Source organism: Heterocephalus glaber, unplaced genomic scaffold (assembly GCF_053883595.1).
Source record: "Heterocephalus glaber isolate CG9 unplaced genomic scaffold, H.glaber_assembly_v1.0 deba00001608, whole genome shotgun sequence".
NCBI lineage: Eukaryota > Metazoa > Chordata > Mammalia > Rodentia > Bathyergidae > Heterocephalus > Heterocephalus glaber.
This window is the reverse complement of record NW_028258379.1, coordinates 18,756,879-18,780,204: the sequence shown is the minus strand read 5'-3', so window position 1 is coordinate 18,780,204 and position 23,326 is coordinate 18,756,879. Positions and strand designations below refer to the sequence as shown.

The 23,326-nt window shown below is 38.8% G+C and overlaps 1 protein-coding gene across 1 annotated transcript in view; it reads right to left on the bottom strand.

The window, feature by feature from the left end:
- The window catches only part of Nrxn3 (neurexin 3), a 1,580,164-nt gene that overhangs the window by 829,496 nt on the left and 727,342 nt on the right, over positions 1-23,326 (bottom strand).

The window sequence follows — 23,326 nt, the reverse complement described above, 5'->3', positions numbered from 1 at the left end:
TCAAGGTTTAAATCCCATTATAAACAATGCTCCTGAAGGGAATATGAGAGTCCCCAGATTTATTCCATTTTTTATCATCCTCTAAAATGATCCAAAGACCTAAAATGTGAAATATTGTAAAATTTCGAAATTGAACCTTGTAGGTCAAAGGAACATTTCATACAAAGTTTCACTAAGTGAAGGAATTAACGAAGTTGTTTCAAGAGATCTATTCTGGAGATGCTCAAGATGAAATTCAAGTGTGTTCTCTGAAGGATCAGAGGCAACAAGGTACTGTGGTACTTAGCGGAAGATGCTGAGGCATAAAAACCCAGTTCCTGAAAGGAGAAGACTATAAGGTTACCTTAGAATGAATGTCACCATTGAACTGAGACATAAATTTAAAGATTGAGTAGAATCAGAGGACTTAGACCAAGTTTCCTCTTTCTAAGTGGAGACCTGAGCCCACACAGAAAATGCTAAATATTTCTAGAATAATCAATCAATATGTGCAAAGCCCTATCTCTAAAAATGACTTAGAAAAAAGTTGAAATATATAAGTGGCCTATATATCCTTATGGATGTTATGCATCTGAAATACTTCAGATAAATGTGTATTAGATCCATCATATACATAGAGCACAGGACCAGCTGTATCACATGGGGCTTTAATGGCTGCTTTTTAAATCATTAATACCTACACAGGTTTTATTTCTCTGGTAACCATTAAGATATATATATAGATAGATAGATATACAGATAGATATTTTTGTACCAGGGATCTAACTCAGGACCTTGTGCTTGGGAGGCAGGCAGTGGAACCACTGAGCTAAATCCCTGGCCCCAAGGTCTAAGTAATTTTGGAAGCTTTATTATTTATCTTTCACTAGCCTCTCTCTCTCTCTCTCTCTCTCTCTCTCTCTCTCTTTCTCTCTCTCTCTCTTCTGTATAGAAGAATGAAGGTATTATGTACTATCTAGGAGAGAAAAAATAGTATCATCTGCATAGAAATACCTAGGAAATTTTAAACTCTACCTTTTAAATTTGAGTATTTAGTATTCATATAACTGCTGATTATAATGGTAGCTATTGAATTGTAAGGGACTCCTTCTCCTGAGAAGTAAACTTTAAAAATAACAGTTTCTTTTAATTATAATTCATATAGTAAAAACTTATAATTAAAATGTTTAAAATGTACCCAAATCTGAGCATTAGTTAAGAGACTTAAAACAGACTCATCATAGACCCAAACTTGGGTATTGATGCCATGAAATCACTCAATAAATCTTAGGAAAAAATAATTCTATAAGAAACCATTTTATATGCAATTGGAGCTCCTCTTTGTGATCATACTTGTCTTTAATGTCATCTAAAATTTATATACTATAACAGATTTTTTTCCCTACACTTCATCTCATTAGAAAACACTGCTCATTATTTCCTTAAACTCTTGTCTGAGATCAACAGCAGCAGCAAACTGAGAGGGCATTGGAAGAAAACAGGATCACGTCATTTGGATACTTTATAACAAGAACAGATGTTCTCAGAAAAAACAAATCTGCTTTTGTGTTTTTATCCTTTTTATTCCACATGCAAATGCTTCAATAAGAAAGAAGAAAGTAAGGACCGATATAGAGGATATTGGCTATGGAGGCAGAACTGTTATAGATACAGGCTATTTGAAACGTCTCCCATAAGGTGGCATCTGTTCTTAGGCAATTTTTTGCACATCGCTTAATTTTTATGATAGGGGACAAGATAAGAGAGAGAATGAAGAAGACATCGTCAGTATGGGGACATTGCTACTTAATTGTCATAGTAGTTACAGGATGGCAAAATAAGCTTTGCCTCAGCCCATTGACATCATTTCTTCAACAATGTTAGGGATTTTACAAGTACTTTAGTACTTACAGTATCCAGGAGATGTTCGTGGAGGTCAGGTTTAGATTTTTTATTTTTAATAAGAGTCTTGCTATGTAGTCAAGCCTGGCCTTGAACTTGCCACGTAGCTCAGGCTGGCCTCAAACTTGCAAATCTCCTTCCTCCACCTCCCAAATACTGGGACTATGGGTGAGTACACTGACCTTTAACTGTCCATTTGACTCTAAAACTTTACAGAATGCGGAAAAACTAAAAATGTGAAAAAGGAAACTTCTCATGTCCTACTGTGACCTGTGACCGACATTTGGCACCTCTAGCACCCTAATACTCATTGCCTTAAGAAGGGAAAAGAAGATCCACACCCATCTCATTAAAGTGGCAGACATTTATTTAATATTCACTTCAAGCAATAAATAAATCTCTGTGAACTTTTACAAAACTGTCAGCCTCCAGACATGAAGAGTCAATAGTACTTATTCTTCATTAAGCCAAAAGATCAACTTGTCCTACTAGAGAAAAAATGATGCTCAAATTCAGCTAGAAATCCAGACAAATAGAGAAGGAACAAAGCTAATCTATGACCCAAGCATAAGACTGGATTGACAAGGGATGCAGGATACAGTCTGAATGTTGAAAGAAAAACTGTTAGGTTTTCACAGCAGAAAGATCTAGAGGAGGCAAGATTTCCTCTGGCAGATTCAAGCAAAAAGCCAGCGTCAGTGAAACAATGAATATAAAGAATGATTTGCTGTAAGTAAAGTACAGCTCAGACAGCAAGAAAAAGGAGGAAAAATATTTTTTATAAGTTACAAATTAAATTGGAACTGGTAAAAACTTCAAAGAATTTTTCAAAGCCATAAAATTTTCAGCATTGCTCTTTTTAATAACTTGTAAAATAATTATCAGCAATCAGGTACATACTGGATGCATGTACAGATATATTTTCTGTTCCTTTTGGTTTAAGAAATAAATACTGATCACATAAAAATCCTTTGATTCTCTTTAGGCTGTTTATGACTGCTGAATCAAAATAGAGAAAACTAATACATTTCCTCACATCCTTTAGTTAAATTTCCAAGGTAATGACACTCATGTCTGGAATAAAGATGCAAAATCACAAATGAAGATTACAGAGATACAAAAGTTTCAGGAGTAGAATATTAAGTCCTTAGAATTGTAGAACAAAGAGGCTACACTGAATCTTTTAAGAAATACCCAAATTCCCACTGCATCTAGCCTCATACAAAACTCACCAAGAACCATACCTTTAAGGGAAATCTTTGTCTCATGAAAGAGAGTCTAATTCTCCAATGAATGGGAACAGAAAATGGGAAATTAAGGATGAAATACATGGACTAAACTATCTTTTTGACCTATATCCTACAGTAGCCCTATGGAAGTCCTATTTCTTTAAAAACCAGAACTAACAATAAAATCAAAATGAAACATTAGGAGAAAAGCTGACTTTGAAAGAAAAATCATTGCTGACTCCTTGGAGGAAGATGACACTCAAAAAGTAGTAGAGTCTTTCTTCTCTTAGCAGATAGGAAATGAGAGTGAATAGTAAAAATCCATATTTGTACATTATACTAAAGGTGCACATCTGCACCAGGTAGACTATGGGTTTTAATTATTTTTAATCTATTTAAGCCTTTTTAAACCAGACTATTCATTTGTATAAATTTGTTATTCCCCCCAGGAGCAATATAATGAAGAAAGCTACAAGTTACCCCCAATATACATTTGTCAACACATTTCTAAGACCTGACCAAACCAACTAAACCAGATGGTTTTGCTCATATACAGGGAGTAGAAATTCCTTCCACTTGGCTGTTTCCAAAAGTGTGTGGAGAATATTTGAAAATTTTCTTGTTTGGGTGGGGTTAGGGGACAAGAGGGCCATACTTGTATAATAATTACTAGACTTTACCTCAATATCTTTCTATTTATGCAAAAAGGAGAAGAGGGATAGTAATTTGATTTCTTGTGGAATCATGTTTCACATGAATCAAAATTCCTACATGCATAAAAATGTGGAAGATATTCCCCATTAAAAAGATACAGTGAGAGATGGATATAATTAAAGTTGTAAAAGACATGGTAAATAGATGCTCAAAATGATGGACTGTGTTAGATTTCAAGAACACCAAAGATATTGATAAAGAGAAAACTTACCTTCATTTCCACCAGCACCTTCAGTTAGGCTAGCTGAGCCATGATAGCATTTTACCAAACCCAAAACACCATAGATTTTATTGTTATTCTCTACAGAGAGGGAGAATTACACAAGGAATACCAGGGGCAAAGAAGAAAATAAAATGGGGCTAGAAAGCAGGAAAGAGACAGGCAACTAGGCAAAAAAAGTATTTTATTTTCTGCTTGCAAAATTTCATATTCTAGTTGTTTGGGTTATAATCCAAAAGAGTTTGAGGAGGCATTTGGTTTGGTTTGGTTAGTGTAAACTTAGAAACATTTTCTCTGGACAAACAATTCTAAATCATGTTATTTTTAGAGTCTGACAAAATACCTCAAATAGATCATTTCTTTCTTACTGGAATTGAGTCCCAGGGAGAGATGTCATATTCCCACAATAGGTGAGGAAAACCCAGAGAGCTTTGTACGAGCCTTCTATTAAAACCTCTTCCAGTGAGGTGAGTGAAAGACAAGAGATATGGTTGTCCAGCCTGAGCACTTGTACTCTCCTGGAGACCTTGATTCTACTTAAGACTCAATAAATCACTACCAATATTTATTCAGCTTGAATGAGGAAGACCAATGCGCAACCTGTTACATACAATACGTTCAACTATGAGCTTCCTGTCTGCCTCCCTAGGGCTCATCCTCTACTCTGTTTCTCCAAGACTAATAAATACAGCATCATCCCCACTCATCCGGTAGTGTGTCAGAGACCATCCTGTGTTTAACAAATGGTAAGTAACTGAGCATCCGGATGGGACCAGGAGCTATTCTGTGTATGAAAGATATATACAAAACAAGGAAATCCTGCCCTTCTTACAGACTTTATATAGTCTAGTGTGGGACCACGGAATATGAAAGATAATACACAAATTACGGAATACAATATAATTTTAGTGTTGAGTTCTATGTGCAAAACTGGAAAATGAAACAGGATAATTTGATGAAAAGCAGTTGGGGTGGAAAGAAGGAATAGAGCACTGGGTATTTCATAGAATGTTCCAGAAAGGATGCATTGAGATGATTTCTCTAGTCACACCCAGAGTATCTGGTTGACAGGAGAGCTACTAAAAAGGTGGTCAAAAAAGGCTTCTCTGAGAAAGAATATTTGAGGGAGCCAACCATGCAAAAACCCAAGGCCACAGTGACAGCAGGAACACATGTTCTCCAGGAGCTAGGCTAGATTGTCAAGGAGCTGTTGAAGGAACAGAACACCCAACAAAGACTTTTACAGCTGGAGCTTATGTCTGAGGGAGAGTGGTAGGAGAGAAGCTGGTGATGTGAAGACTAAGCCAGACCACACAAGGCCCTAGTTAGCATGTCACGTACCCTGAAAGCTGTTCTAAAATGCAACTGGAAGTTCTTGGAAGGTTTTAAGTAAAGGGAACATATGACCCAATCTAAGTTTCAAAAATCTCCCTGCATACCATCGGTACACTGGACTAAAAGAGGTTAATAATGGAAATAGGGCAATCTAATAGGAAGTATCTAAACACAGGAGGTGAAATTAACTTAGAATAAAGAGTGGCAGGAGGGAAAAAAAGAAATTAATGTTGAATCCTAGGTTTTAGTTTGAGAACCTGAATAGATGTAGACAAACTCAGCCAGCAAGGAAAAGATGCCAGAAAAAAAAAAAAAAAAAAAGCAGGACTGATACTATTATGCAGAAGAATTTACTTCTGCTCCTGGGACATCCTATCCAGCATCAGTCACTGTTTATGACAGCTTCTAGCAGCTTCCTACTGCTCAGATGTGTGTTAGGTTCAGGGCTTACCTGAGTTTTTAGTAGAGTAGATCACCACTACCTACTGATGCTGTGTGGTTATCGGGTGATCATTATCTTTCTTCTTTTCTCTTTCCTTTTCCTCCCTCCCTTACCTTTTCTTCCCCTTCCTTTCTCTTCTCTTTCTCCCTTCTTCCTTCCATCCTCCTTTCTTTCACTTTTCCTGCATGGCTTCAGATTTGTGCTGTAGTCTGTGCCTTGGGACTGGAACCAGAAGTATCCCCCTAACAATAGCAAAACAGCCTATTGTATAGGATCTCTAAGTTGTGATCACAGGGCAAAAGGAATCTACTCACATCGGCTAGGAAAATAAAGCAATTCAATTTTGAAATGGAATGAATCTGGGAGATATATTTTCAGAAAAATAAAGGACTCTTCAAGAGAATAAAAGGAATCATGCCCCCAATTTACTGCTGAACCTATACCTTAATTCATAAATTTACAGTTGCTCAGCAGCAGTGAGCTGAGGACAGTCTCAAGATTTCTTGTGATAATCTCTCTCCACTTCTCAGGAGATGAGAGCCATTTGCTCAGTGATAATCAGAGATGGTTTCATGGCTATTGTTTTTGCTCCTTGTTTATAAAATAACTTTATGTAACATACCAGAACTTTTTCCACTTTGTGATAGTATGATTAGTAGAATTTAGGACTTTGCAATGATTTAAGATACTATAGTGCTTTAGTATCTTTCTGAATATGTGATCTTTTCTTGTCAGCATTAAAGATACAGATTTGAAAATGGAAGGAGAGTGAGCCAAAGAGATTGTAATCAAGACATGTCCTATAACTTTCCCTCAAAGCCCCTAATGATTTCCTAATTTAAGTCTGTTTTCTTGTAAAGTTACCCTTGGTATCAACAAGTAGAATAATATATACATATATATATATATATGTATATATATATCCAATTTTGACTAGAAAGGTATACTAAATAAATTTTAAAGCATTAATAGAAATCTAATACATCTTACATTAGTCATTCTTTATTGGTTTTACGGCCTTTCTACCTCCATCCATCCCTTCTCAGCCTTCCCCGATTCTCCTAGCTGAGTGTTCAACTTCTCCAGTGGTTCAGCTGTACTTTACTTTTCAAATGACCACATTGTCCCTTATACTGCAATTGCTTTTTTAATCCACTTCTATGTCTTCTGAGGGAAATATATACTACCTTTGTAATCTCCAACAACTAAGCATAGCTCCTGGTACCAAGAAGGTGCTCTATGAATTGGGGAAAACCAAAAATAACGAGTAGAAGATAATAAATAGTTAGTTTGAGGGATGGAGAAGAAGATGGAAGAGGAGCAGAAGAGAGTCACACATTGTGTTTTAACAATAGGCTGGATCAGTTGAATTCAGGAAGGTATTCAATATAGTAATAAATACATGTAGTTAAATTAATAACCATATACATTGAAATAGGTGAATAAATAAATGAAAGCAAACTCAATGAGGGCAGAAGAAGAAAAGGAAGCCACAGAGAAGAGAGCCACACTTCGCATTTTGGCAACAGAGTGAATTAGACAATTCTGAAGGTAAAATACACCAAGCAGTAGATATAAATAAAATTAAGTCACTACTTTTTCTTTTAAATACATCATTCCCACCTTGAAGAAAATGCAGTATTCTGGAAAACTAATAGTTGAATAGAAGTAACATATATAAAGAGGTCCCAGTTGCTTTGCACACTTATTTAGTTTTATGAAGTTGATATTTTATACCCCAGCTTTACAAATCAAGAGAAAGACCAAGCACTATAATCTGTCAAGGTCACACAGCTGTGAGACTCAAACGTCAGTCAGTCTGCCTGCAAAATCTCTCATTAAGTTGTGTTTGTTCTCACAGCGTCTGTATGTTTCATCCCCTGGGTTTTCCAGTCTAGGGATTTGAGAAATAAGGTGAGGCAGGGTAAAGGACAGAAGGAAATGGAGGATATACCACTAAATATTAACCAGAATATCTAATTTTGGGGTGGTGATCAAAAATAGTACCTATTCTTTAATGCATTTTCAAGAATGAACTTTAGACCTATTAATAGATTCAAAGTAAGTTAAATGTGTAGAGTAGAAGCGAAATTGAAGGTGAAAAATGTCATCATATTTGTGTGCACTGGCAGCTGATACTTCTGGTGTCTGGCCTCATGTCCCTCAGCCAGAGCAACAGGGACAGTCACTGTGAGCTCAGAATGTGAAGTCCCTGACCTCAAGCAGGACCAACCCATGGTGTCCCCTCTGCCTGCAAGAAGGTGCAAACAAGAAGTAAAAGGCAGGAAAGGCTGTCAAAGAAAGGGGTGATGAATCTAATAAAAGTACCCCAGCCTCCTCCTTTGTTTTTAGTAGACAATCTTACCAGGCCCCCACTGGGACACCTGAAACTCCACACCTCCACGATGCTTGAAACACAAGCCATGAAAATGGCACTCACTCTGCTCTTTCTATCTCCATGCTAACTCTCCTTAGCCCTTCACCCCTGCTTTTGAGGTCCATTCCCAAATCCCTAACCCACGTCTGTGTCGAATATTCCACTTTCAAAGGAACTCCAATTAAGACTGTATAGCGCTTAATATATCCTATGCAATAACTCAGATGCTGTAATGACTCAACAAGGTAGGTAATAACATTTGCATAGAAATTCAATGACTTGTCCAAAATCACAAAGCCATGAAATTGTGAAATTAAACTAAGAGTCCAGACTTCCTGATTCCATAGATGGAGCTCTTGCCAATTAACCGAGGTACCAGCTGCCTGCAGTCCCTGAGGTGCTAGGGGTTAGGGGATAGTAATCTGCTATCAGCACTCAGTACACACTGAGGTTCTATGGTTGTAAATCACCAAAAACTGACTAACTCCTGACTTATGAGGAAGACGCACAGATCTCTGAGGGCAACTCTCATGGCTCTCCACTGTTCATGATGAAGGACTTCTGAGATCACCACTGTCTATAGCTGAGGTTTATTCATGATAGAGACTTCATGCAGGTGTGGGATTTGAAGATACAATCTTGATATATAAAGTACCTTCAGGCACTGTGTGCTGCTAAATAATTACCATGTCCTATACAGGAACCTTTACTTTAAATAGAAAGATATAGTCACTGGATTTTTAATGTACCCTAAGAAGGTCTGGGAAGAGGGCATTTCCAGGTCAATCCCTGTGTTTGAAGCCTCTCCTTCCCAAAATACAAACTACATTCTAAGGTTAGGATGGGGAAGAGAGAGATTTCCAGCCTATATCTTTGAAAGATAATTGCAAGCTCTATGGACTCATGAATTTGATGACATTAGCTGTGGCCATAGGCAGTTACCATGGGAAACAGTCTTTTCTCATCCTCTTACATTTGTTTTATGCAATTGGGGTATTCAGGAGGCTGGATTAACAGAATTGTTACTTTATTCTGGTCTTAGTTCACCAAAATGATGATCTTTTTTCCTTTCTAAAATAATATGTAGGTAGGTTTGAAAACATGAGAAATTACAGTGTACTATCTCACTAGAAATATCATCTCTTTATAATGCCCACTAAAATTAAACTTGGAAGATGAGCATAGTGAGGAAAAATTAAAACCAGAAAGCATCCACACAACTAAAGGAAGAGTATTTCAATTCAAATGTCTTTGCCCCGTTTACTTAAGTGGGACTGGTTCCAAACACAGCAAATGTGGCCACAGGCAGGGACACAAACAGATACCTGGCAAACACGACTGGTTTCCATGTGCTGTCTTTACATCTTTGTCCAACAGTTTGAACACAGCATGGAAGGAAACTTTAGACTGCTGAGTGTTTTATCCAGGGGCTTGGAATTCCTAATTAAGCCAGGGGCATCAGGCAAAAGGAAACCATTCTTGTGAAATTACCAGCCTTTTCCGGGCTGTATTAAGGAGGATGAGTTCGATTTGCAAGTTCAGAAGATACTGTCTGGGCACTATGGGAGATGATTGGGGTTTCATAGGTGAAAAAGAAACAATGTTGTTCTCAAGGAGCTCCCAGTCTACTTGGGAAGTTGCACAAAACCACCCGATGTGGGTGCATCCGGTTCAGTGGTGCTCATGAACTCTCCTTCTGAGGCATGAACTCTCCTCTCTTCACATTTCTCATGTGAGATCACACAGAACCTATGCTACATAAACAAAGAGCTATAGTTCCATATCCTTCTCAACTCTTAATAGCACTGTGCTTGGCACACACACTAGATTCTCTTAACTAGGCTGAAGAGTGAATGAATAAGCGTATTGTCATACTCACAGTAGACATTGTTAAAAATAGGTATTTCCACTGCACTTACTGAGAACTGAGTACCAGAACCTTTCTGCATGCTTCGTATGTATTAATTTATTTATTATTTATAATAATTCCATTAGGTTTTTGTGCTTCATTGCACTATTTGAAAAAAATATTTGCTGTCCCTTCCTATCAGCCTCCTCCTCATAGGTCCATTTCTCCTGGGAAATTATATTTCCTGCTCCATTATTTCAGGTATTTTTGTTTGGCTGGTTTTGTTGTTGTTGTTATTTGTTTCTGTTTGACACAGGGTCTCTTTATGTAGTTCACGCTGGCCTTGAACTCATTGTGGAGTCGTAGGCTGGCCTCAAACTCATGGTGGTGATACTCCTGCCTCCGCCTCCTAAGTGCAGGGACTACAGGTGTGCACTACCACTCCTGATGTATTTCAGGTATTTTGTATAACTTGTTTCATAGCCAAGGAAGCATAAAGAGAAATTGCTTGGGCCACTTAGAAGGCTTAGCCATCACATGGTTCTTCCAGCTCTCTTTCCCCTTTGTCACAAATCCAAGATGTGACAGGTTGGGTCTACTTCTTCAGCCAAAATCCAGAAAAGAGGAAGGCGTGAAGCAGCATGATAGCAGAACCATGATGGATATTAACATGAGTGGGGAAGAAATCTGTGAACTACGACTGAAGGGAGATACTTGTCACTGCAACATAACTGAGCCCCAAGCTGACTGATACACAGGTCTTCTTAATGTCCATATTTTACACTTGAAAGAAACTGAGGCAGAGAGAAGACCGATCATTTGTCCAAAGTGACATAAATGTTGGGATTTCAACTTCTACAGCCCAGTGCTGTTTTATACCTAACTAGCTCACTAGACAGCCTCTGTCAGCCTGGAGATGCGTAAAGAATGGATAAAATATGCAAAGATTAAGCCTGAAAATAAAATATTCTGCACATGACCTATGGGATAAATAATACAAAACCATCAAATCAATGTATACTATATATGACTTTAATTTCTGAGTGGCTCAGAGATGAAGAAAGGCAGAGAATAAAAAGAAAGTAAAATAAAAAGACAGAAGAGCAAAACCTACAGAGAAAATGACAGGGGAGAAAATGGATTAGGAGAAATCTCATTATTTGTCAAATTGCTCAAAGGTAAATCTCTCTTCTGAAAATATGAAACTCTTAAGGTTTTTATCTTTAAATGCTGCCAGAACACAGAGGACAAAAATGTTTCAAATCATGAATTCTGGGCACAATCTGGTTATTTCTCACTGTAATAAAGTCCTCTGAAATCAACACATGCTGCAAGTGGTGTACTTCACCTGTGGAGAGGGTGTTGTCTATATGTATGGAATAGTCCTGCATTTTTAACTTTCTGACTTTTCAGAGCTCTTTGGAAGTAATCTAGGCCACTAATTCTCACATTTCAAATTTCCTAGGAAGGGTACATGGATAATGTTGAGAATTTGGATTCTAATGTTCCGGTCTCAGCATGTCTGACTCAGAGGATCTGGGATGGGTTCAATGAAGTGACATCTTCATGAGCTCCCAGGTATTCCTTACACAAGCTGTATTAGCTTCCAGGGGTTGCTGTCGCAGAGTGACTCAAATACGGCAGCTTATAACAACACAAATGTCTTCCTGTGCGGCTCTAAAAGCCAGAAGTCTGAAATCAATGTACTACCAAAGTCATGAAGACTCCAGCAAAGGATATTTATTTCCTTTGCTCTTCCTAGTTTTTGGTGGCTGCTGGTGACCCCTGATGTTTCTTGGCTTCTAGCTTCACCAGTAAAATGTCTACCTCTGCTCCCTATAGCCTTCTTCTCTGTATAACCTCTCTGACAAGGACACCAGTCATTCAGTTTAGGGCCCAGCATGAGCTCATCTTCATAATTACATTTGCAAAATCCCCACTTCCAAATAAGATCTCATTCTGAATTTCTAGGTGGACAAGAATGTTTAGGACCCACTCTTCAACCCCACTATGTAAGTGATTCTCAGACCACACTTTGAGAAAATGGAAAACAATCCTGTCTTTTACTGAAATAAACTCTAAGACCCTGGGCCTTGTGGAAGCAATTCCCCATGACAATGTAAGTAGAACCTGGGTCTAACTCCCAGTCCAGTGCTCTTTGAAAACTAATTTATGGCCTAGGGTTCCACAGGGACTTTTAAAGCCCTTGAGTTTTTTAAACCATCTCACAAGAAATTAAGTCAAGACTTTTAACAGGCTCCCCTCCACTGGCAAATATTCACTTGAGTTTCCCAATTCTGATATTTCTGAAATACCAGTCTAGATCAATCCCTGTTCTACAGTAGTTGTACTTTTTCCTAACCTAACCTGTAACTCACAGGGAAACTCTTGAATGTCTTTTTCACCACAATCTGCCATTCTCTCACTGTTGACTTCCTAACCAGGACACCTCATGATCATTTCACGGTGTCACAAACTGAATCTTCAATCATCTGTATCCCCACCTAGGTTGGAGACGCTGTGAAATCTGAAACTAAAACTTTCATCTCTGCATTCATGCGCTTAGGGGTTGCTTGTTCAATTGATAACATGAAATCTCTACCTCACACCCACTAACTGAATCCAAAGCTCTCTTTCTACCAAAGTATGGGCTGTCTCACCCTGTCCCAGACAAAATTCTCCTCTCACTTCCTTTCTTCTACATTCTTTGGAATTATCTTATTTAATAATTGTTTCCCCTCTCCTCTACCTGCAGATTTCCTATTAGCTCTTTTCTTTAGGCACTCTTACCCACCTACTCACAGAAGTCCTCCTGTTGACCTTGCTTCTTGTTTTCTACATTCCCTGACACTTTACAGCACTGCACACTAGGAATTTTATTGTCTTAGACTCTAATTACCCTGTGACTGTTACTGAGCATTTACCCTTTCTGCCCTATAAGTTTTCCCCATCAATCTTTCAACAGCTACTTATTCTCTCTACTATTCTATTTGATTGTTAATAATCCACAAGTTCATGAATGAATGAAATAGGCCTCTCTTCTCTCTTTCACCATAAACTTCATTCTCAATGACATGAATCTCTGGGTTTCCCATATTTTTAAACTTTGTTGTGAGACCTTGCTCTGCTCACTCCTCCCTCTTTCTCTGTTCATTACTTAATTCTAGTGTTTCCCAAAGTTCTAACCTTTTTCCTTTCTCCACACATGCCATGCTCCCTGAACCACCTTGATATGACATCAATTATATTTGATCTTTGTCTTTTACTAACCTTCATTTCTCTCCTCAACTCTTTTATTATTTTAGTTTTTCCAGGTTATTTCCTAGGCTTCTCATTTTCACAGTTTTCTCTTTTCTCCAGTATCTCACTGAAGACCATCCCCTCAAGAGAATTCATTTTTATTTCCTTTTATAAGTCACTAGGACTACTTTCCTTTCTGGTATATTTGTCAGGTTGAGGGTCTGAATCCTAATTTGGAAAAAATATTTTGGAATGTTTAGTTCAGTGAACTTGTCATTGCTCTTTTCCAAATCTTTCACAACTGACATATGGGCATCAGAGATTCTCCGGCTTGGCATCATTCATTGTAGCTCCCATGGCTATGGGCAGAGGTGTAATAGAGTAATATGACAGGAAGAGCTAAGTGTCAGATACAGGGCTGCTATAGGATAAATGAAGACCAGGACTTCGGAAGATTGAAGGTTGATGGTTAGCTAGGTGTTGGGGAAGCAGGAAAGGGTGTTTTGAGCAGAGACATTTGTGAAAGGTTTGAAGGGCACATGGTAACGCCATACTTGATGGAAAGATCTTTCTGTATCCCACTGGGGGCTCATCTTGGACAAGCTCAGGTATTGGCTCCTAACTGCACTATCTACCCAGATGACCTATTCCCTCCCACAGAACATATCTTTCCAATTCTCTCTACTCTCTAGCCCAGAAATGAGCTCTGTTAGATTTTCTAAGACTCTGGGGTACCTCTTTTCCACACTCCTTTTGCTAATGGTGGATCTTTACAAATAAAAGCACTGGGCCAGGGATTTAGCTCAGTGGTGCCACTGCCTGCCCTGCAACCACAAGGACCCAAGTTCAATCTCCAGTACCAAAAAAAAAAAAAAAAAGAATAAAAGCACTAAAATAGGATTCCTGTCTATTTCAGAGAATAACTACAAAGTGCCAGAGAAAGCACCGAAATGTAAAGATGAAGAGCTGTGAATCCGTGGCAATGATAAAGCATGAACTCACTGCTATATGTTGTTTGGGGGCTTAATATTTAATCCTCAAAACACTGTGAAACAAGCATTGTTATTCCATTTCACAGATGATAAAGTAAGAAACAGGGATGTTAAATTATCCAAGGCAACTTAGCTCACAAACAGACTCAAGGCTTGGTTTGTCTGAGTGCCAACCCCTGCACTGTTATACTAAACCACCTTCTGGATGATGAAAGTGTGAACGGTGGGTAGGACTCCAGACCAGGACTATGTGGCTGGTGTTGCTTCTGAGGGTGCAAGAGAGGAGGTTTGTGGAAAGCAACCTAGTAGAGGAACGGAAGATACTTCTTTATTGACACTCAGGCTAGGCAAGAATGAGAGCTGGGTATGTAAGGCAGGGTTATCCTGGGGAATGCCTTGAGGAGGCAAAGCAAATACCAATGGCCCCTGTACCATGTCACTAGGGGAGGGAAAATTTGTGAATCGGAGTATCTGATTGTGCACCGAGCTCACACTGACTGGGACTCAACCGCAGTGTCCATGGCAAACCAGTGCCATGTTCCCCGGTTAAACTCAAGGTGGGTCATCCTGGTATCCACAACTTATTTCCTACTGATTCTGAGACGATATTGGCTGCAAACTCCATGAGACCATAGACTGTGCCTATTTCTTAAGTTTCTGACTTAAAGCTTGGACAAGGTAATTACTCAAATGCACTCATATAAATGTATATAAGAGCAGTTAGGGATGATTGAATTGAAATTGAAACTGAATCAATCAACATCCTCTAACATGGAAACAGGGAAAGAACTGGAGTATGTGTATGCTGCATCTATGTAAATATCACACCTGAGGCTACCTATGTTACGAAGAACTAAACTCTTAGCCATTCATGGAGTGTTGTGATTTCATCCAGTTCCCTTACAATAAGACGGACAAATTCTAATATGCAGTTTGGTATACATTGTCTAACAGATTAGTATTACATGGTATTACTAATTTACAAAAAATATATTTAAGTGACAAAAATTTCTGGCAATAGGAGTAAATTGTAGGCTGGAGGGGAAAGTTCGGGGAAAATATACCATATGTCTGAATTTTAAAAATGACAAGTATGAAAATCCTCTTTAATCTGAGAACAAAGATATACTTAATGGCTGTGCAATAACATTTATTTATTAAACACTCATTAACTGAACAACTCATCAAATCCTTATTGCTTATTTATAGTACACTCAAATTTGACTGGGAACTGAAGATAAAAGAAGAAATTCATTATGATCCCTAGATCAAAGTTGCTTGGGCTAATGAAGTAGATATTCATGGAAAAAAATGTAAAACAATGTTTTAAATGCCCTGATAGTAGCAGATACTCTTTAAACCATACCTTAGAAACATAGTGGGAGGGAAAAAGTATTTTATGTGGGTTTATGAGCCTGCATGTATGTGTGTGTGTGTGCATGCACACATGTGTGCACACATGAGTGCATGTGTGTAGGGTTTAGGGGTAGGGTTTGGGACGTAGTATCCAAGCAATATTTCCTAGAGACAGCAAACCTTTGCTGTTTATTGTATGATCAGGAACAAGTGGTCTGGGTAGATGGGAAAGGGAAGAGCAATCTCCCCATTACAGAGATAAAGAGAGGTTGGGAAATTCAGGGAATGGCAAGCAGTGTAATACGGTAGAGAACTAAAGGGCATTTTTGTGAGGTAAGAGGTAAGTCTAAATCAGTAGCCTGTAGCACATAGGGATTTGGGGGCTGTGGTAAGAACTTCATGCTTTATTTTGTACACCAAAAAGAGCTCTTAAAATATCATAACAAGCTATAATGGGTGTTCGCTGCATTAAGATTATTTAATTTTGCTGTAGCAAACAACAAAAACAAACAGATGAAAAAAATGTATCCAACGTGTTAAGATTGGAAAGCAATTGGGAAATCTCTAAGACCTCTTAAACAGAAAATACAGAGAACACATGCACGAAGATAAAAAGGGTGAAGGAGACAGGAATGTTACTGGTCTACAGAGTGGGATTAAAACCCAAGAGTGAATCTTACATACTGGATAAGTTCACTGTGTGATTGATAGCTGTCATTCCCAACCTGATCGACTTATTGGTGACACCCATTCTGGCCCCACACTGTCTCTGCTTGGGACATGGAGATCAAACATATATCTGGTCATCAGGGCTAGCTGCCCAGCTGGAGCTGTAACCAGATCTACCAGGTGAAGGAGCTCTGTGCCTCTCTAGTAGGGTAATGGTGTGATGGCCCCAGTTGCCTCCTAGCTGCTAAATCTCTGTTCTTAACCTCAACTCTAGTTCTTTCAATATCATTGCTGCCCAAATATCAGGGAGGGCTGATATGGCCAAGAGAGAACCAAGGTAGCCGAACCCTATGCATCCAAAGAATTAGGTAGAATAGTCTTGCTAACGTCTTGCATACTTTACTAAATGTGTTCATCTGTCTCATCTCTTTCTCTTTGCTTTTTGGTCTGTGCTTTAATAAACTCTATAATTTTCTATTTTAATTTTTGCTATGATCCTTTCTCTCCCATAGCCTCTGCCTGTGTGTACTTGGATTGTCAAGGTGATTTCCCATATACCCACCGGAGTGAAAGAGCTCAGTTCTATAATCTCTCAGGCAGGCCAGCGGGGTGCCTGTGAGAAACTGGAACCAGCATATTAAAAACACCAGGTGTTCTTCAGGAGACACCTGAATGATAATTCAAAAGCCTCATGATAAGCAGTGAGCCAGCAGGGTTTGAAAAAGCACAGAGGATTTTGAGCTAGGCAGAGTATGAGTTATGTGTCCTTGGACAAATGCTAAATACTCTCAGTCTTAGCTTCTCCATGTTGCAAACTAGTAAGAATTACTAGTCAGATTGCTGTCCTAGAAAAAAAATTACAGTGGCCCTTTAAGTATAAACTGTACAAGGCTGGGAGTGAGGCTGAGGGTAGAGAGACCAACTCTTGAGTGTCTTGTCCAACCAAGGATATACAACATACATTACACAAAGAAGGTTTAGATGGTGCCTTGAAGTTACAGGAACTCACAGGAGAAAATGTCCGGAGAAAATGAATTCTTTACTGTGAAATAAAATAAACTCAACTTCAAAAACTATACAAAGCCAATGTAAAAACTGCCTAAAGGAAAAATAAATCCTAATGTCAAATAAGAAAGCTTGAGATATCTACACATCCATCTAGGGTTATTCACCTTTCCTGGTACACTGACGGTATCAGGAGAGCTTGTAGAGATACTAGGGCACTAGGATTACAACTCAGTTCTGTAATCTCTCAGGCAGGGGAGCGGGGTGCCCATAAGAAACTGAAATAAACATATTAAAAACACTAGGTGAAGGAAACACCTGCATGATAATTCAAAAGCTTCATGATAAGCAGTAACCCCAGCAGGGTTTGACCAAAGCACAAAGGATTTTTGAGTTATCCAGACTTAGCTTCAAATTCCTACTCTAGTAGGTATGAACTACGTGTCCTTGGACAAATGCCTGAACGCTCTCCATCTTAGTTTCTCCATGTTGCAAACTAGTAAGAATAATAGTGATTTTTCTCTGGGGTATAGTGAGTGACAGATAAGGTAGGGAAAGTGTCTAGCACAGGCTCTGTTCCTTATTCACTCTTTACAAGTTCAATACCAGTAGATTGATAGATAAGTGATTAGCAATTTATATCATGGCAATTTCAATAGCTTACTTAGGCATCATTAATAATTGTTTAAATGTGTTGTTTGGCTATTGCCTCAGTCTCCATTTTATAGTACCAATAAAGTAGTATTCCTTTAAGTAACTTAACAATGTTGGTATGTTGCTAAGGAAAATTCCATAGAGACAAGGAAAGCTTCATTGGGTCACTTGAATTTTAATCAGTCAGGTTTTGGAGAAACCCCAACAAGTTCTTCTCTCATGGGAACTTTGTCTGGCCTTGTGCTTTGAGATGTCTTAAGCAGCTTACAAATTCCTCTAACAGTAAAGTCAACTTTAAGGCCTCTCTGAGAAGTTGATGACATTTACATTGCTCTAAGTGGTGAAGAACTTGCCAGTGGTATTTTCCCTTCCAAAGTCTATTATATTGTCACAAGGCATCTTTTTATTCTAATTTTTTTCTTTCACTTATTTTTTAAAACTGTGATTTTGCTCAGCCTAACAAGGAACATCCTATTATTGTTAGATTTTGAAAAGCAGAACATAGATTTGGGAGGCTAAAACATATGATATGCAATTTATAAAGGTAATTTTCCCAAATGGGAAAATTGATCAGCCCTCTTTTTCTGCCACTATAAAGGAATATTTTACCAAATGGGTCTCTGCTGTATCAAAGAGAGATGTAATACATGGGAAAGAAGCATGTTTTAACAGCACGGGCATTACCTACTACAAAGGTAGGTTAGGAAATTTACATACCATTAATATACAACCTGAATAAATGTACATTTCACCAAAACATTTGGGAAAAGGATCTCTACAATGGATATCAGAGATTTGAAGCTGTACTGATGATGATCAAGTCCAGCTCTCCTATGCCACTGATGAAGGAATATAGCCAAAAAAGATTTAAGCAATGTGGCCAAATTCTCAGAACTAACAATAAAATGGGAACCCCAGACTCTGGGAAATGACTTCAATGACCTTGCTATTATGATACAAGTAACACTTCAGGCCAACTGAAGTTGAGTCTATGGAACTTTGATGTGAAATATTATCCACAATGTCTTCTTTAAGATAGACTATAAATGATATATGGTGGACTGCACCTATTTAAAGTACATAATTTGATAAATTTGGATATATAGATGAGGCAGGAGGTAGACAATGTGTGAGACCTCAAAGCCTTAGGCTAACAACAGACAGGATGCCTTCTGGTTCTCAGATACTACAAGGGCATCCTGCTCTCAACCTATTTCCTTAACATCCTAACATGAACCTGAGAGATATGACTGTACCCTCACCATATGTCCTTAATATCCTGACATTAGCCTTAAAGAATATTATTCTGCCCTTATCACATTTCCTTGTCCTCTGGCATGAGCCAGAGGAACATGAACCAGAGGAGCTCTAACTACTTTGAAGTAACCTAGGGGCATGCACGGTGATTATAATATCATTGCCATTGAGGTCTTGACCCCACCTCATCTCTATCCCTGTGAGTTTTGGAGCCAAGCTGGTTCCATCTAGGCTCATATAAAGCTAAAAACTCCCCCTCTTGGTGTAGGGGTAGAGAGTCACAGTTGATTAGAAAGAAGCCCAGTTAAGTACCACCCCAGACCACTGCCCCAGTGCTAACAAAACAAAAGAGTAGCTAACCCTGGAACCCACTGCAGTTGTCCTCTCACTCTGTCTGGTCTCCTTTCTTGAGAATGTACTTGAAGTTGCTACCTCAGAGCTCAGCCTGCTTGGAACTCTCCCAAGTTTACTTTCTAAATTTCAAACCTAAAACAGATGGGATTGTTCTGAGTCAAACTGACTCCAGTTTTCTCATCAGTCTGCTCTCCTTATTGCTGTGTGGAGTGTACTTTTTCTTTGCCTTTCTTACTACTTCTGTGTATCCTGCTCAATTCTTTGTTTAGGATACCAAGAGCCTTGATATTGGGTGACATGGAGCCCACTTATCCAGTAACAGCCTCATGAAATCATTACCAAAATCAAAACAAAGGATGTATTTATAACTCCCAAAAGTTACCTATATCACTTTATAATCCTTTCCTCTGGTCTCTACCCAGGCAATGAATGGCCTGTTTTCAACCACTTACTACTCCAAAGAATCTGAGTTTGGAAAAAAATACACCAATAAGCTAAATTTTAAATATCCTGAATTGGAGATGTTGGTGGAATATATACATGGAAATGGCTAGTAAATACTCAGAAGTGTGGATCTAGAATTTCAGAGCCTGTTGGAACAGGTTAATGTTAGATTTCCCTCACCTTAAAATGGGTGCTACATAAAATGGCAGCCTTCTCCTTCCCACAATACCCTGCTTCCTACTTAAAAATATGGCTTCACCCACCAACAGACAACCTTCATCTTCCCAACATGCCCCTCTTCCTGCCAAAAGAATAACTTGATACTTGCTACCTCCTAGAAGCTAGTGATGTCACAGATTCCTCCAATCCCTAGCCACTACATCACTCAACCCCACCCCAGCTCCTACAGGAAGTGCTCCCTGACCCAGCCATATTGCTCTCTCTCCTTTGTTTGGAGCCAGGCCGGCAGATCATCCCTACAATAAAGGCTTGTTGTGGTTCTGGTCTGGTCTTGGTTTTTGGCTCTTTTACCTGACAGTTAAGGCTGTATGTATTTTTTAAAAAACATATATCAGCAACCCTTTGAGTTCAAAGAATTGGGTTTTTGTCGGTCATTTTCACCTACAAACTGCCACACTGCCCAGTGCATCATGAGCTAAGACATGGCAGCCATGTTTGGTATTGTTTGAATTCTGAATATAATTCAGTGCTAGAAATTGATAAGGCACTGTTGCATAAAGCTACAGTGACCAATTCACTTTTCCTATGTGGCTTGGAACCATCCATTTGGGCCCAGGGAAGAACATGGAAGCAAATCAATGATTAAGCCCTGTCTTCTTCTTAAACAACACCCATGGGTCTCTACCTCAGAGGAGCCCTGTTGTGTGTCCAGAGGCCTTGAGTAAAAAAAACATCTGCAGGCCCATGAGCTCCAGTGGTCTGTGACTGCTCCGGAATGAGATTAGTCTCCAGAAAGAACACTCTGCTGGGGCAAGGGGAGAAACCTTAAAATGTTTTAGAGCATCATGTGTGCAAGGCCATCTCCCTGGGTTCCCTTCATATGTGTCCCTGTGTCCCCTACCACTCATGTACATGCATTACCTGGGCTTGATGAACTGACTGGGAAATGAACAGGTTCTTTTCTCTAAGAAAGTTTGGAAAGCTCTCTAGAGAATTTAAAAAATATCTCCAACCATTTAAAGAATTAAGACTTAATAGAAATAGATTGCAGAGTCATGATAATTTAGCAAGTTCTATTCCAGAGCCAGAAGATCAGTGAGTTGGTTTTGGGGGTTTTGTTGTTCTTGTTCTTGTTTCGAGTCATTTCTTGTTCTCTGGTGCCCTCTTGTGTTCAATTTTCAAATAACACTTGATTTACAAGAGTCAACTAAAAGTTCAAAGAATGTTAACTCTTTGAGAGCATAAAATTACATTACCATATCGAATAGGCTTCAGCATTTTTCAACAGGTACATTTCCATATCACCAGTAGGTATTTGCAAAGCAGTTGGAGACAGTCTCCAATATCTAGCACATTGTCTTCCAAAAAGTAGATAAGTGAGCCAGGGATTTAGCTCAGTGGTTCTGGCACCTGCCTTGCAAGTACAAGGTCCCGTGTTCAATCCCCGGTACCAAAAAAACACAAACAAACAAACAGTAGATACGTTAAAACAAAACAAAACAAACAAAAGAAAAACAGTTCTTCTCAAAGGACTAAAGGACTAGTAGCCACAGACTTAACTAAGTAATTCTGATGTCTTTCTAGTATATTTTATTACAGCACATTTGTGGAGAATTGCCTAATTGTGTCATTATCTCGAATTATATTGGTGCCTATTTTATAAATTACAACAAAAGCGTCTTCTGTTTATTCTTTCGTACATTCTTTCATTCAAATATTTGTTGACATCAAACTATGAGCCACATTCTTTGAGTTCCAGGAAGCAGGAAAGGATGACACAGCTGCTGCTTAAAGGAAATCTGCAATCTAGTGATGGATACATGAAGGTGTCCCACCTTTTCCGTACAGAGGGAAGCCTACTATATTAGAGATGCACTGGGCATCAGCTTATCATGAAGGAGGAACAGATGATTCAAAATGGCAAATATCTTATGCCAAATTCCAACTGCAAACAGTGGAACTGCCTATGGGCGCTCCTCCTGCCCCATATCTGGATTTTGAGTCCCCACAGGGTATGTAGGTCATTATACAAAATACCTCTGAGAATTCTGACAGATGGCACCTCAGATTTTTAGTTGATTCGCTAAACTATTCTTTATACTGGTTTCCACCTCATGCAACAATAAATAAGGAAGGCTAGAAGAAGTATGCTTCTAAAACCTTCTGCCCATTCTCCTAATTACTAGGGAAATATAGCTAGAAGAACTGATCACATGTGATCTATGCACACCCATCTTGGTCCTACACACACCTGAGTTGTCCAGTCCAAACACCACTTCTCAGCCCCTCACAGACATATGCCTCTGCTTTTCCCCTACATTCAAAATCCTTGTCCATTTGCCTGCTGTCCTGAGGACACTTCACTGTTATAGCATTCTTTCTGCAGGAATCGCATCATCTAGTGAACTTTGAATACTTTATCCATTGCAGTTGAACTCCAATCCCATAATGGTTATTTTAATCATGATTATTAAACCTCACTGTTTAGGATTCTTCTAGACCAAACACAGAAATCAGACCAAGTTTCAGTACATCCTGGTGCTGAAATTGAAGTGATAAGCTGTTAATTCCTCAAGGGTAAATGGTTGCCAGGTTCACTTTTGATCCCCAGCACCTGAGTCAATAAAAAAGAGTTCAAAAACTTTATTGAATTCATCCTGGACCAACTGCTGGCTCCAAACTCCACCACACAAAGCCTGACTTCCTCCAGTTCCACCTAATTCCCAATTTCACACTCTTCCTCCTAGCCAAATGGTTTCCTTGGCCTCTAGCATCACATTCTCCTTTGCTTCTACTCATTTGCTCTTGGATTTTAGTGTTTCTGAGACAATATCCCCATCACCTAGTTGCAATGTTACATTTCTTTTCTCCTTGGAACTGTAACTCAACATCAGATCCTTTGATTTTTTTCACCAGGCCAGCATGGTCCAGAGTGGGGAGACAGGTTTCTCAGAGTTGGACATTGATCCTGGGTTCAAATTCTACTTCTGCCCTTCCACATAGAGCACTCACCACTAAATATCCAATTTTCAGGGTATCTAGCTGTGAAATAGATAGTGCTTAGTGCTCATCTCACGGAAGCCTGCATCAAGCATTCAATAGATGTTGGTTTCTTGTCCTCATTTTTG